The sequence below is a fragment of the Lampetra fluviatilis genome, chromosome 60, assembly GCF_964198595.1.
Source record: "Lampetra fluviatilis chromosome 60, kcLamFluv1.1, whole genome shotgun sequence".
NCBI lineage: Eukaryota > Metazoa > Chordata > Hyperoartia > Petromyzontiformes > Petromyzontidae > Lampetra > Lampetra fluviatilis.
The window spans coordinates 2025665-2040145 of NC_136334.1; the positions used below are offsets into that span (position 1 = coordinate 2025665).

General features: G+C 55.0%; 1 pseudogene across 1 annotated transcript in view; it reads right to left on the reverse strand.

Moving 5' to 3' along the window:
• Positions 1-14481, reverse strand: part of LOC144951016 (rho GTPase-activating protein 7-like) — a 188715-nt pseudogene continuing 174234 nt past the window's right edge. The window contains exons 14-19 of the transcript XR_013640445.1: positions 14322-14436; positions 13353-13685; positions 12374-12591; positions 12081-12257; positions 10358-10519; positions 1-9759 (exon numbers count right to left, since the gene is read on the reverse strand). The product of XR_013640445.1 is annotated as a rho GTPase-activating protein 7-like (transcript). The remainder of the gene's footprint in view (positions 9760-10357; positions 10520-12080; positions 12258-12373; positions 12592-13352; positions 13686-14321; positions 14437-14481) is intronic.

Genomic DNA, 14481 nt, shown 5'->3' on the forward strand with positions numbered 1-14481 from the left:
GGGTGGGGAGGATGGGGCTGAGTGGGGGGTGGGAGGGGTGGGGCTGGGTGGGGAGGGGCTGGTCACCCCGTGGTGCCCTTATAAAACTCTAACGTTTAAGCTACTCACGCCAGCTTGTGCCCGCCCTCACAGTCGGGTATATTTGCGGAATACACCACGCCGCCGTTGACCCTGGCCATTGACCGAGCAACCCAACGTTCCTACCAGCTACCTCTGCAGGAATGCGTTTATTGTTCAAGAAATGGAAGGCAACCCGCAGACAAAGACGACTTAAAGATCTTTATTTGTACGGCGCAGATTAATTACATTTGTTTCAATACTGAAATTTAAGTGGTACATGTATTTACAATTTCAAGCGGCCCTGAATATAGCGATTACATAAATGAGGTATACGCAATAAAGGTCGGACGTTAAATACGTGAGCCGAGTCATCGTTCTTCTGTTGTTGTTTCAAAGGCAGTAATACAACTCGGCTTGCACAAACATACAGAAGCGAGATCACGATTTATGCAACGGCATTTGAGATATAATAGCGACATAAATAGCTGCATATATATTAAGATTACAAGCTGGGTTTTTCATCGCACAGCTGACGTCTTGATTAACGTTCCTGAATTCATATGTACATAAAGACAAAGATCCCCCCCCCTCGCCGTATAGCCTCAACAGACCGTCGGGGGCAAGTGCTGTTAGCGAGCAGCACCTATGAAGGCCGGCACGGCACGACGAGGTGGGGTGGGGGGGGTGACGATGTTTTAAACAATCGCACCCAGGCACTCACTCGAGATCGAGGGGACCCCGTTCAGATAATCAGCGCTCACCACCGCGTTACCGCCCCCCCCCCCCCGGCACGCGCACAGCACATACGTGCAACGCGCGTGAACCTGCGACGTACGCAATCATTCTTTTAAAATTATACAAAATAATAAAACCGAGTTTCACATGTTGGCTTTTATTTGATAGATCAGCGGACGACTCCTTTGGTTCTTGCGCTGCTGTCAAACTGTCAAACTGCTGCCCAATTGGCAAAACGTAGCGCTGACCGGACCATGAGCTGGCAATGCTGCCAAGTTCACGGCGAGAGGCAAAACGCGAAGGCCCCCCACACTCCTTGCGCACACACCAGAGGTTGCAACCGGGTAGCCGATACCCGTACCCTACCCGATACCCGGCTACCCGTACCCGGCCAGGTACGAGTACCCGTTTGCGACCCTGGTGCGGCCGGGTACGGGTAGACCGTGAGTCACTGGTGAGTAACTGTTTGTCACTCATTTCCCAACGTCTTGTCTCTTCTCACAATTCAAGTTCCTAGAATCAACCCACCCACACCTGCAACATGGCTTCATCCTAGAGGTCGTAATCAGGTACCTGATGGTCGCAATCAGGTACCTGATACCCGTACCCTACCCGTACCCGGCCGGGTACGGGTAGGGTACGGGTACGGCCGGGTACGGGTAAGGAATCAAAACCCGTTTGCGACCTCTGGCGCACACACACAGGTTACTCCCGCTTCTCTTGCCTATGTAGCAAGCGGTGCGCTGACCGCTACCACACCAAGTCACAACGAACTGACGAAACACAAATGCGTCACGCGCTGGGCGGCGTGGCTTGTTCAGGTTTTCTGCCTTCAGGAGGCAGCAGGACGCGGGAGTGCGTTATACAGGGAGGGGGCTTCAAAACAATGTTTAACACTTTTGAGAATTTGCAACAAGACCACAAGCAATGTGCCTCTTGCGGGCTCTGGAGACCAACCTGGAGAAGATTCCAGGCATGGGCGTTGACAATGATGGTGAACAAGTGGAGACTCAGAATAGATTTTTACCCTTTCTGGCAATAAAACTGTTGTGTTAAGAGACTATTTGACTTTCTGAAGCTACGAACATGACATTTGTTAGCACGTTACGGTGTATCATCCATTATTTTCCCCCCCATTAAAAACGAGCGTGCCAAATAAATGTCAACATTTTTTTTTAAGCGCCCTGTACGTTCAGGGAGCTAAATGTCCACGGGGCTACTGCTGGTCACGACGAGAGGGCTTCAGCAGAGAGAGAGAGAGTTGGTGGTGGAACTTAGCCGTTCCCCCTCCCGACTGTTGAAGGAGCGTGGGGGGCGCTACGGTGGTTGACCTGCACAGTCCACTGTCTCACTATCGTGGCTCGCCTTTAAAGTATATCTATGGGTCTCTACAAGTCTCTGTGAGTTTACTACGTGGCCAATCGTTTATGTTGCATGGCCAAAATCGTGCTCTGGCTTCGTCTTGTGTTGGTCTCTACGTATCTATGCGTGTCGGTGCATCTCCGTGTATCTTCTGCTTGCGTACTGCACATTGTGTTCGGAGAAGACAAATGCCACTGTTGACGCCTGCCAGCAGAGAGAGTTCGTGTCGTTTTGCTGTTCCTCCGTTGAATCAGCGCAAACTCCTGTGGCTTGCCGTGTGGCCCGTAGTTTGGGTTGCATGGCCACAATCGCACTCCTGTAGCTTGCCTGTAATGTCTACCTACGTATCTCTACGAGTCTCTGTGTATCTCTGTGAGTCTCTACGTTCCTCTATGGGTCGACATATCACTGAGCCTCTATGTATCTCTACGTATCTCTATGAACATCTAAGAATCTCTATGGGTCTCTTCGTTTCTCCCGAGTCTCCGGGTATCCCTACGGGTCTCTATGTATCTCTCTGGGCCTCGACATATATCTCTGGGTCTCTACGTATCTCTATGGGTCTCTACGTATCTAAATAAATAAAAACCCACAATGTGAAACTCTGACGGTTTGTTGCACACACACCGCGTACAGCGCACTTTGTCTACGCGGCGACGGTGTCTTCGTACCGGTCGTTTATCACCAATCGATACTAACAACTCGTAACACTGATGAGTCCAATACATAGCTTGCTCCGTATAATTCCAGAAAAATGGTAATACTTTTTTTTCGCTCCGATGAAATGAATGACATTTTAGGAAGCCGAAAAACGCGACGACACGAAAAAAACGATTCCAGTTTCCTTTTAAAAGCGATCGAACAATCTCCCAACGCTCGCTCGGAGTAGGTGGGGTGGGGTGGGTGGAGAAAACGCACAGCGTGGGAATGATTCAAACGCTCGGCTGAACGGCGGACGAAGAGGGATGGCGCGCGCCATGTCCAGCCGCACGAAATCCCATCGGCGTGGCAAAAATTCCCAATGCAGGCTTTCCTCGCTGTACGCGGGTTCGGTGTAGTGTGTGCGTGCGTTTTCGCGTGTACACACTACACACATATATAGCGGCTTGCCAATTTACTAATAGGGTTTTCCCCTTTTTTCTGGCAACAAAACTGAGACCTTTTGCAAGGAATCATGTTTACATTAACCACAATACTTGCAGTCAAATGCCAACAAAAAACAATACTCTGGTAATTTATGCCTTTTGGCGTCATCTGGTCGAACACCATATGAGACGAGGCTCCAAAGAAAGCTATCTCTGGTGTGGACCAATCAGTTTCAAAGACAATGCATAAATTACCAGAGTATTGTTTTTTGTTTGCATTTGACTGCAAGTATCGTGGTTAATGTAAACATGATTTCTTGCAAAAGGTGTCAGTTTTGTTGCCAGAAAAAAGGGGAAAACCCTATTAGTATATTTTGGTACTGGCAAAAGAGGTCCCATGATGAGGCTTGCCTATTTATAAACAAAATTCGCCATGCCAGTGTTGCCCCTATGAATTCACCCATGTGCGGATATTATGCGGTCGGAAGTTGAACAGTCTTGCGTGCCGTGACGTACTGCACGCGCCATTCGGCACGTAAAGCAGGGGTGGGGAACCTTTGTTCTGCCAAGGGCCATTTGGATATTTATACCATCATTGGCGGGCCATACAAAATGAAATTTATGTTGCTGTGAAAAAAGCTCCTAGATTTATTGAATTTCGAGTCGTGCAGTTGCCTTGGCAGGGCCAGACTAAATGATTTCGTGGGCCTTATACGGCCCGCGGGCCAGACGTTCCCCACCCCTGGCGTAAAGCGAGACAAAACCCGGTATCCGAGAAATCTATCTGGGCATCCGAAATTCGCTGTGCGGGGCGACATGACTAAAACAAAGCAGGCCACGTGGGTCAGCCTGGACCATTCCTCTTCTCAAGCGACAGGATATTTTTCATCTTGGGCATTTCCCATGACATCTACGTTGGTCTGTGGGGAAGTGACCTCACGGCTCCACACACTTGGGGCTGGGATGTTATTTATGTTGCAGCAGCAACTCGCACCAGCAGGGGGCATCGCAGATGAGCAGTGTTTGGTGGGGGAGAGAGAGATAGAGCGCGCGGAAGGTTCCAGCAATATTTCGGTGAAAACATCCAAGCTGGATTGCTAAGAATATAAATACTTTGAATTTGCATGGAAAATTATCGGCAGAAAATTCCCTTCCACCAACAATACGTGAATGAAGGCCCGACAGGTTTTGGCCGGTCCGGGCTGATTTTTTACCGTCAATGCCCTTTCAAAGTTATCAGCCGGCACGGTTGGATGCATTGTTCAGTCAAGGAACAATAACACGCTGACAGCCAGTCGCCCTTTGGTGTTGATACGATCGGTCTGGATTTAAGGCGGTTTTGGAGGTACACACAACAAAGGTAATCACCAGCCACAATGGTAGTGAGCACGCAAGAGGGCTGGTGAACACGTGATAGAGCTGGTGAACACGCCAGAGGGCTGGTGAACACGCGAGAGAGCTGGTGAACACGCGAGAGAGCTGGTGAACACACGAAGTGGTTGGCTTGACTTTCTGCGTTTGCACTTTTTTCCCAAGTGGGGATAGTGAGGGAGGCAGTGAGGTTGGGAATGAGATGTGGAGGATGAGCCGAGCAGGAAGACCCCATGAACATCGTCGTTCTGCACAGGCTCGCGCCCCACCACAACATCACAACGCACCGGCGGGACCCATCTCGTCACATCTCACAAGCTAAGCTGGTTGTGAGCCTGGCTAGTGCCTGGATGGGCGACCACCGCCACGCATTGACACAGCTGCGTTACGACTAGAGGCGGCGTAGGCCCGCGATGTCTACGCTGCTCGCCTTCACCAAGTCACACTGACCCCGTGCCCCAGGCTTGGACATCGGTGATAGAAGAGCTTCATAGCTCATCAGATTATTCCTCCTGCTGAAAATATTTAGATGCTGAAGGATGGTCAACTCACATCCACACGGCCCCGCCATAGCGTAGGGGAGGCTCTCATCCAGCAACTTTCAGAGATACGAACAAACCTGTCCGTATGTCCAGTTGCCTGTTCGGAGTGAGAGTCGTAAGTTCAACCGTTGTGCAATAGATGGTTGTGGTGGCATCTACATCTGCAGAACGTGAAGAACCAGTGGCATCTACATCTGCAGAACGTGAAGAACCAGTGGCATCTACACCTGCAGAGCGTGAAGAACCAGTGGCATCTACATCTGCAGCACGTTTAGAACCAGTGGCATCTACATCTGCAGAACATGAAGAACCAGTGGCATCTACGTCTACAGAACGTGAAGAACCAGTGGCATCTACAGCTGCAAAACGTGAAGAACCAGTGGCATCTACATCTGCAACACGTGAAGAACCAGTGGCATCTCCATCTGCAGAACGTGAAGAACCAGTGGCATCTACAACTGCAGAACGTGAAGAACCAGTGGCATCTACATCTGCAGAACGTGAAGAACCAGTGGCATCTACATCTGCAGAACATGACGAACCAGTGACATCTGCATTTGCAGCACGTTAAGAGCCAGTGGCATCTACATCTGCAGAACGTGAAGAACCAGTGGCATCTACATGAGATTATACAACTTCGAAAGCCGTGCCCCATGTTTAGTGTACACGCCGTACAACATGTTTGGAATCGACGGGAGTAAAATTTGATTAGACTGACGAACAGACCTCTGAAACCGAACCCGTTAGTAAGTAGCAGTCACTGTGCGTGTGTGCCCGTTCGTAGCAAGAGTCGGCACCACACTCTCTACATTCTGGTCTCCCAGCGTGGTGGTGGCGCTGCGGGTACCAATACACATCACCGTGTGTGTTGCCGTGCGTGGCGCCACTAACAGGGACTGCGAGAGCTTCGCAGTAAGAGTCACGCACACGTTCCTATCGGCGATTCTTAAGACACGTTCATATCGGCACATCGTAAAAATACTCGTTCCCATTGCCAAATCTTAAGACATTCCTATCGGCGGATCTTAATAAGACGTTCCGATCAGCGGATCTGAATAAGACATGTTCCTATTGGCGAATCTTTAGACCCATTCCGATCCGAAAATCTTACGGCACGTTCCCATTGGCGAATCTTTAGATACGTTCCTATCGGCTAATCCTCGAGACACGTTTCCGATGACGCGAATCTTGAGACGGGCGTTGGTGGCCCACAGCTCGTTGTACCGTCCCCACTGCATCAGCGCATCTGAGATGATGGCTGTTGAGGATGTGAGCCGATGCGTGTAACGACACGGCCGTCGGGCTTCTTAGCCACGGCCTTGAAAGAGGCCGAACCGGTGGCAAACGGACGCCTTTGCCGATGGCTCTGCGTCCTGGCAGAGCGAGGCGACTTCCGAACGGAGGGAGCTCTCGTCCAGCAACGGATTAAGAGCGGCTGAACATCGCTCCCAAGGGGGCGAGGAAGCACGCCCCCCTCCCCCCTCTACCGCGTACGTCCGATGTCGCTCGGAGGGATTCGAGGTGCTTCCATCGGCCGACTTCTCTAACGCGCTGCGCTGCCCTGCGAGGGATCCTCGGTGGATGCTTCGTCGAGTTGAGGGCACGTCGATGAGATGAAAATCATAAAAAGCTATAATCTGCAGCGTTCTTTTTCAAAAGCGGCCCTGCCAATCAAACAATTTGATGGCCCAGCAAAGTGGCTCATCACCGCCGTCCCGTGGAAATTCATAGCAGCAGGCAAAATACTCTTAAACGCGCGTTGATTCTAAATATAAATAAGAATGGCTGTGATTGGCCGACAGAAATGGCTTCATGCTTCCGAGATCGGCTCTTTCAATAGACGCAAAAAGTTGCAATCATCTGTAACAACGGTTCAGAGTTATTTTTTTTACTTTTTAGTTTTTATATTAATTGTAACCACTGTACACGCACGCACGCACGCACACATATATTAAATGTTATTACATTCTATGGTATTTGTTTTAAATAGACCATTTTAAAAATATAAAACAGAGAGAGAAAAAGAAGTTACAAGCTGACGAGGCTCGGGTGCAACTTGGCTCAGCCTCGGTCAACTTATGAGCTGGGGGTGGCGCAATGGCGACAATGTTTCCAGTGCCGGAAACCGCGACCGCGCCGCCGGCAATCACGGCGCTTAACGAGCAAGAGGGGGAGCGAGTCAAGGATCTACCGCGGGGGGGGGGGGGAGGGCGGGAAACGACGAAAGAAGGCGACCGGACGAAGATCAAGAGCGAGAGACGAGAGCGATGGTGAAAGCAACGGAGAAACTGGAACACACCGGGGCGGTGGTGGCGGTGGGGGGAGGTAGGAGGAGGAACTCGGCACGGCAGCCACACGGAGGAGCGGCGTGCGTTGAACTTCTCCCGCACCGCACGGAGCCAACCGTGCTAATCGGAGGCGGTTCTCAGAGTGGGCGACCCGCGGATTGACCCGCCGATCGACCCGCCGCCGTGAACCCGGTGACGCCGCTGGGGGTGGACAGAGGGGCAGTGGAGACGGGGGGGGGGGGGGGAAGGGGGGAGCGCGACCCGGCGGCCTTCCACCGACGCGCGCTGTGACCCCCTTACGCCACAGGCGATGCCCAGCTGCACGGTAAGGAAGTGAAACTTGCGATCGCTCGGCTTGCACCCTTGAAATCCAGTGTGCTTCGCCGCCAAATAAGACTCGTAAGTAATTATACACCCACACACACACGCGCTAGTATATATTATATGTACACACACACACATATATAGAAAATAAAAAAAATGTGCAGTGGCATTTTCCGACTCGCCGCTCCGTCGAAAAGGTGAACAGTTTTGTACGAAAAGAACAAAAAAACTATCTTTGGTTGTTTTCAAATAAATGTTCCTCGTCGTCGACATTGTCACCGTTGCTTCCGTGAAGCCACGCTCGATAGAACACGCACACTCTCACGGGGTCGAATGAAAAGCACTTCCGTAAAACAAAAAAAGAGAGGACGCTTGGAAAGTCCCCTCCGAGGCCGTTTTTCACGGGAAGGCTTCCACACGACCGCCGGTGCGATTCGTCATCGGTTTGCGTGAATTCTCAAGAGTTCATCGGGAAAAAAGACATCGTGGCTCAAGGTTATCGAGGTTGAATGCCCACCACCCAAATACATAAACATCCAAACGTACACATTACACAAACATCCAAACCGTGTAGCCTTAACAGACTCTGTTGGGGCAAGTGCTGTTAAGCGAGTAGCAGCACCTATGAAGGCCGGCACGGCACACGAGGGGGTGGGTGGCCAACACCACGCCCGGCCGCCTTTGTCTTCCCGGTGGCGATGTTTACACACCGCACCGGGTACTCGTTTGAGGCCGAGTCGACCTAGAGGAGGCCCGGGACCGGTTCAGATAATTGTCACTGGTGTTGGTGGCCATGAGCGGGAATCGAACTCGGTTCGGCGGGATTCGTAGCGCAGTGTAGCGCTAACCGCTACACTACCGCTCCCCACACACACCCACACACGCACGCAAATACAAACATCCCCCAGACATCGCCACTACGGGGCTGTAGGGGTGAGCGCCGTGACCGAGTGCCAGTCAAGGTGAGGCACGGCACATGCGGAAGCCGCGTGGACAGTAACCCCACTCAGGGCCACCTTTGTCTCCCCAATGCAGACGTTTCACGCACGCTGCACGCTGCATGGGTATTGGTTTTAGAGCAGGTTCGAGCCGGGTTTAGAAACCGGATCGTCAAAGATGGAACTCGGGTCCCGAAGGTTCGTAGTGCATTGCGCTTGCCACCGAGTCACCGTTCCACGCACACAGACAAAGGTCCCCCGTATAGCCTGTAACAGACTGTCGGGGAAAGTGCTGTTAGCGAGCAGCACCTATGAAGGCCGGCATTGTGGCACACGATGGGGTGGGTGGCCACCACCGCGCCCGGCTGCCTTAGTCTCCCCGGTGGCGATGTTTACGCACCGCGCACCGGGTACTCATTTGAGGCTGAGTCGACCTAGGGAGAGGCCCAGGACCGGTTCAGATAATCGTCACTGGCGTTGGCCGTGAGCGTGAATCGAACTCGGGTGGCCGCGTTCGTAGTGCAGCGCGCTAACCGCTACCGTAACACAAACGTACGCACACGCGCACACGCACACACGCGCGATTCCTCACCGCCCATCACCACCATCACCACTATTATTGCACGGCGGATTGTCCAGCGGTTTCCTTTGTCACGCAATCAATGCCTTCCGTGGCGTGTGAATCACCGCCTTCCGTGGCACCTCGTCGCGGGCCCGGGAGTAAAAGGACGCCAGCAACAGCGACGTTGACCACAATGCAGTGTGGAGAGACTCGGTCCCCCGGCGGGAGCGGCCTTCCTGAAGTGCAGGCGCCCAGCCGGCGCCGGCGTCACCTCGCGCGGTGTCGGTTCACACCCTTAGACGGGACGGGACGGGACGGGGGGGGGAGGGGATTCTCGGTGTCGTTCAACGCCACGCGGGGAGTCCGAGTCTGGGCCATCGGCCGTCGCGGTCCCGAGGCAGCGGCAGCAGCGTGGGCGGAAATCGCCGCCCGTGTCCTCCTCGTGTCCTCCTCGTGTCTCTCGATGGATGGGACGTCGCTGTCTGGATCGACCTGAAACCACACCGAGGCGCACCAGTGGCGGGATGTTAACTCCCTCGCCCGGCAAACAGGAGGTCGTGGGTTCGATCCCGACCATGACGCCGGTATATTTGGAATTTGCGTGTTTCTCTCCCCATGGTCGCATGGATTTCTATTCAGCTCCTCCGGTTTTTGCCTTCACATTTAGAATCAACATCGTGCGTTGAGAGTATTTGGCTGCCGTAAGCTTCCACGTGATAAGCCACTTCGTTGAGCTATCATTTGTGGCCACATCACTTCATGGAAATGAGCTACAAAGCTCAAACTAAAAAGTAAAAAAAAAGTTACAATTGAAACAGCCGATCTCAGAAGCATGAAGCCATTTCTGTCGGCCAATCACAGCCATTCTTAGTCATATTTAGAATCAATGCGCGTTTAAGAGAGTTTTGGCTGCTGCTGTGAACTTCCATGCGATGACGGTGATGAGCCACTTCATTGACCCTGATAGCCAGGGTCGCTTCTGACAAAAACAGCTTTTAGTAGCTCAGCGAGGCCTTACCTGGTAACGTAAAAAAAAAACTTTTAACCAGTTTCATAAATAGTTAAGAATAGCGAGCGTGGTTCAACGAGCTGCGCACCTCGCTTGGGAGCTTGCGGTGTCGTCGTGGAGAACGCTCAAATCTTTGTCTCGGGGCCGTCGGACGCGTGGGCCTGGAAGGAGTCGCGGATGCGTGCCACCTCGGACGCGCAGAGGTGCCCAAACACCTTGACGTACCAGTCGGAGGTTCGACCCCTGGGCGCGGAGCAGGGGAGAGACAGGTCAGGGATGTGGCCACGGGGGCTAAGCGACGGCCCCCGACTTCGGCCGCCCCCAGGACCACGCTCCTCGTCACAGCGCAGTGGTGGGCCTTAGAGGCTCCCGGCAAGGCGAGGCCATCACGGCGGACCCTGGGCCTACCATCATCACGGCGGACCCTGGGCCTCGCCTAGTTTGCCAAATTTCTCCCGAGTGGGATAGGTGGCCAGCACCACACCTGGTCACCTCTGTCTCCCGGATGGCGATTTTTACACACTGCAACAGGTACTCATTTGAGGCCCATGACCGGCTCAGATATTCGCCACTGTTTTTTTATTTGTGAGCGGGAGTCGAACTCGAGTCACCGGTTTCATAGTGCTGCTCGCTAACCTCTAAGCCACTGCTCCACACACTCGCACACACTCACAAACACTCACAAACACACTCACAAACACTCACACACTCACAAACACTCACACACTCACAAACACTCACAAATGCAACACTCCCACACTCACAAACACACTCACAAACACTCGCACACTCACAAACACAACACTCACAAACACTCACACACGAGTGCTGGGTGATGTAAGCGACCACGGTCACAAGGGGCAATGGAGCCATTCCCGTCGTGCACAGCAGTCAGGAAGGCGCTATGCTTCACAGACGGGTACCGTCTGCCGTAATTTCACGGTCGGACGCAATGTTGCTACGTGGCTTTGCCCAATCAAATTTGGAACCGTGATACCGAATGACGGCAAAGCAGCCGGTGCCAGTATCCTTTTTTTGATGTTGTTATAAAACGCCCCGTGGTATTAACCAGGGCGGCCACCAGGCCCACACCGCGAAGCTCCACAGCGAGCAGGTAAATGCGCGAGCACTCGGCGCTATCGCGGCGCGGTCGCTACCGTCGCCCGGCACGAATAGCGGCCGCCGAGCTGAAGCCGGGGCGGATCGAGAGGCCTGCCGTGACGCGGGGCGCACAGCCGGCCCGAACTTTGCAAGCTATTCACTGTTTCAAGCTTTCTAAATAGGGCTGCAGGAGTGGTGGGCGGTGTGGCGGGTGGGGTGGTGGGTGGCGTGGTGGGTGGGGTTGTGGATGGGATGGCGGGTGGTGGGTGGGGTGGGGTGGCGGATGGGGTGGTGGGTGGCATGGTGAGTGGGGTCGTGGGTGGCGTGGTGGGTGGAATCGTGGGTGGCGTGGCGGTGTGGTGGGGTGGGGTGGGGAGGGTGTGGTGGCTGGCGTGGGGGGTGGCATGGCGGGTGGTGTGGTGGGTGGCATGGTGGGTGGGGTCGGGGTGGTGGGTGGAATGGTGGGTGGCGTGATGGCATGGTGGGTGGGGTGGGGAGGGTGTGGTGGGTGGGGTGGGGGGTGGCATGGCGGGTGGTGTGGTGGGTGGCATGGTGGGTGGGGTCGGGGTGGTGGGTGGAATGGTGGGTGGCGTGATGGCGTGGTGGGTGGGGTGGGGAGGGTGTGGTAGGTGGGGTGGGGAGCGGGGTGGTGGGTGGGGTGGTGGGTGGCACGGCGGGTGGCACGGCGGGTGGCACGGCGTACCGCATGTCGATGCGGCAGACGTAGGTGAGCCTGCAGCGTGCGGGCGCCAGCGGCTCCACGAGGTAGCGTGCGTCGTACGTGTGTGCGCGCACGCCGCCGGCCAGGGGCGCCTCCGGCGCCGGCACGGAGACGGCGGCGACGGCGCTGGCGCCGCGCGGGAGGTCGGAGCGCCACGTCCTGCGGCACGCAGTAAACCACGCAGACGCCGTCGTCAGCACCGGCGACGTCGGGGGCGGGGGGAGGGCGGGCGTGGGGATGGAGGGGTGGGATCGACGGCGGGTGGGGAGCCGCACCTGATCAGCACGTGGTCGCGGGTGGGCTGGGGCGCCATCGCGTCCGTGGCGAACTGCACGAGGTCGGTGCGGCCGGCGGCGGCGACGGCGCGCCGCTCCTGCACCAGCCCGTCGTCCCAGAGCGCCCGCTCGTGCAGCACGCGCTGCACCACCTCGGCCACCGTCGCCTCCACCTCCACGCTGGCGCGCCACGCTCGCAGCGGCGCGCCGTCCTCCACCTGCGCCGCCGCCGCCACCGCCACCACCGCGGATCAGAATCGGAGAAATCCGAAGAGCGATGGAGCTCTTTTTTCCCCCCACGTATGTCCAGTAGGAAAGTTACGATGACAAACACGATAGGCGTGCAAGGCAGAGGAATGTTAAGCTACAGGTAAATCTGAAGGTAAATCTGAAGGTATATCTGAAGGTAAAGCAAATCAGCGATGACAACACAGTGGGTTTAGCGCCGAGGCTGTGAAGCCGGCGAGCTGTAGGTTCCCATTGCCGGCCACGGCTAACATCGGTGGAGCGTTCCGCATCGCCGAGAATGTTTTGAATGCTTTCAGGATAGTCAGTTTCACCGGACACGATATCCGACACCAAGTCGAGCGGGTCTCCATCCAGCGGCTGATTAACAAATAAATAACCGTGCCCTTTACCCCCGCACGAACGACGGGCAAACAGACGGGGCGCGGGCAGACAGGTGGGCTGACGGACAGAGAGCTTGAAGGGTGGACCGGACGGACAGACAGATGGACAGATCGTCGGGATGGACAGGAGGACGGAGCGGAATGGACTTAACGAATGGACGGACTGACTCACTGACGGATTGACGGCCGCACTGGCTGACTGTCTGATGGATGGACGGACTGACTCACTGATGAATGAACTGACTGACGGACGCATGTCCAGGCGGGCGCAATCAAGACGACGATTACGGAGCGAGCGCGGCCCGGCCGTTCTCCGTCTCTCTCTCTCTCTCCCGCGTGGCCGCCCGCACCTTCCTGTAGGACAGCTCCACGTGGTGCTCATGGCTCTGGGCGGCCGTCCAGCCCCTGAACTTGTCCCGCGCCTCCTTGAGCAGCCCCTCGATCCGCTCGTCCAGCGCGGCGCGCAGCTCCGCCGGGTCGCACGGCGCCGGCGCCAGCGCCGCCGGCCACCGCCGGCTCCCCTCCGCCTCCCTGTCGGCGTCGCCCTCACACGACGAGGAGGAGGAGGCGGAGGACGAGGTGGAGGAGGCGGAGGAGGAGGGCGACGAGGGGAGGGAGGAGCGGCGGGGCCGGGCGGTGGGCTCGCCGGAGCCCTGGCTCTGCTTCAGCATCTCCGGCGGCACCTGGGGGGGGGAGTGGGGGAAGGGTGGGGGGTGTTGTTATTGGATTTCTCGGATTTTAAAATCTCGCTTCTGCATTCGAGTTACAAGTTAATGACATGCTTCAAAACAAGTTTGTATTTTAATAATATTATTTAAAAAAAACCGATTGTCTGTTTATTTGCTTTACGTTTTATTTGCGTATTTATTTTGTCGCTTTCATTCTCCGCAACGACACCGGTGATAAATTAGTGCCGAATTGGCAGCCCATGCGTTAAAGACGACAATTTCGCTGGCACTCGCCGACTCGGCACAGCGCATTAAAAAACCGGTCCGGAGTTTGGCTCATCATGAAACAACGCCGCTGAAAAGGTCGCACGACTCCCAGGGGGCCGTGCGATCGGCCGATGGGTTCTGCTGGAATTCTTATTTTTTTTGTTATTATTTTATTTGTTCCGCAGAGAGAGACGAATACGAAGGAGCCAGGGGAGACCGGTAGTGCAGGAACTAACGACGCCGATTGACGTCGTTAGTTCCCACAATTCCGGTTTTGACGGCCGCCGGTTTGCTCGCCGGTGCATCTCACGGCAAGCGGCGAGCGTCGCGACTGAAAGAAGAAACAAAGAAAAAAAACGCATTTTCGTCTCAAGCTCCACGCACCTGGAACAGTTTCTTGCATTCGGAGATCATGTGCGTGAGGCCCTGCGTGGCAGCAAGGTTCTCCGTCAGGTCCTTGTGGTCGGGCTTGCCCATGCTGTGCTTGCGCTGGATGGACCTGATGTTACGCACGGGGGCACGGCACAAAGACAAAGGACCACCC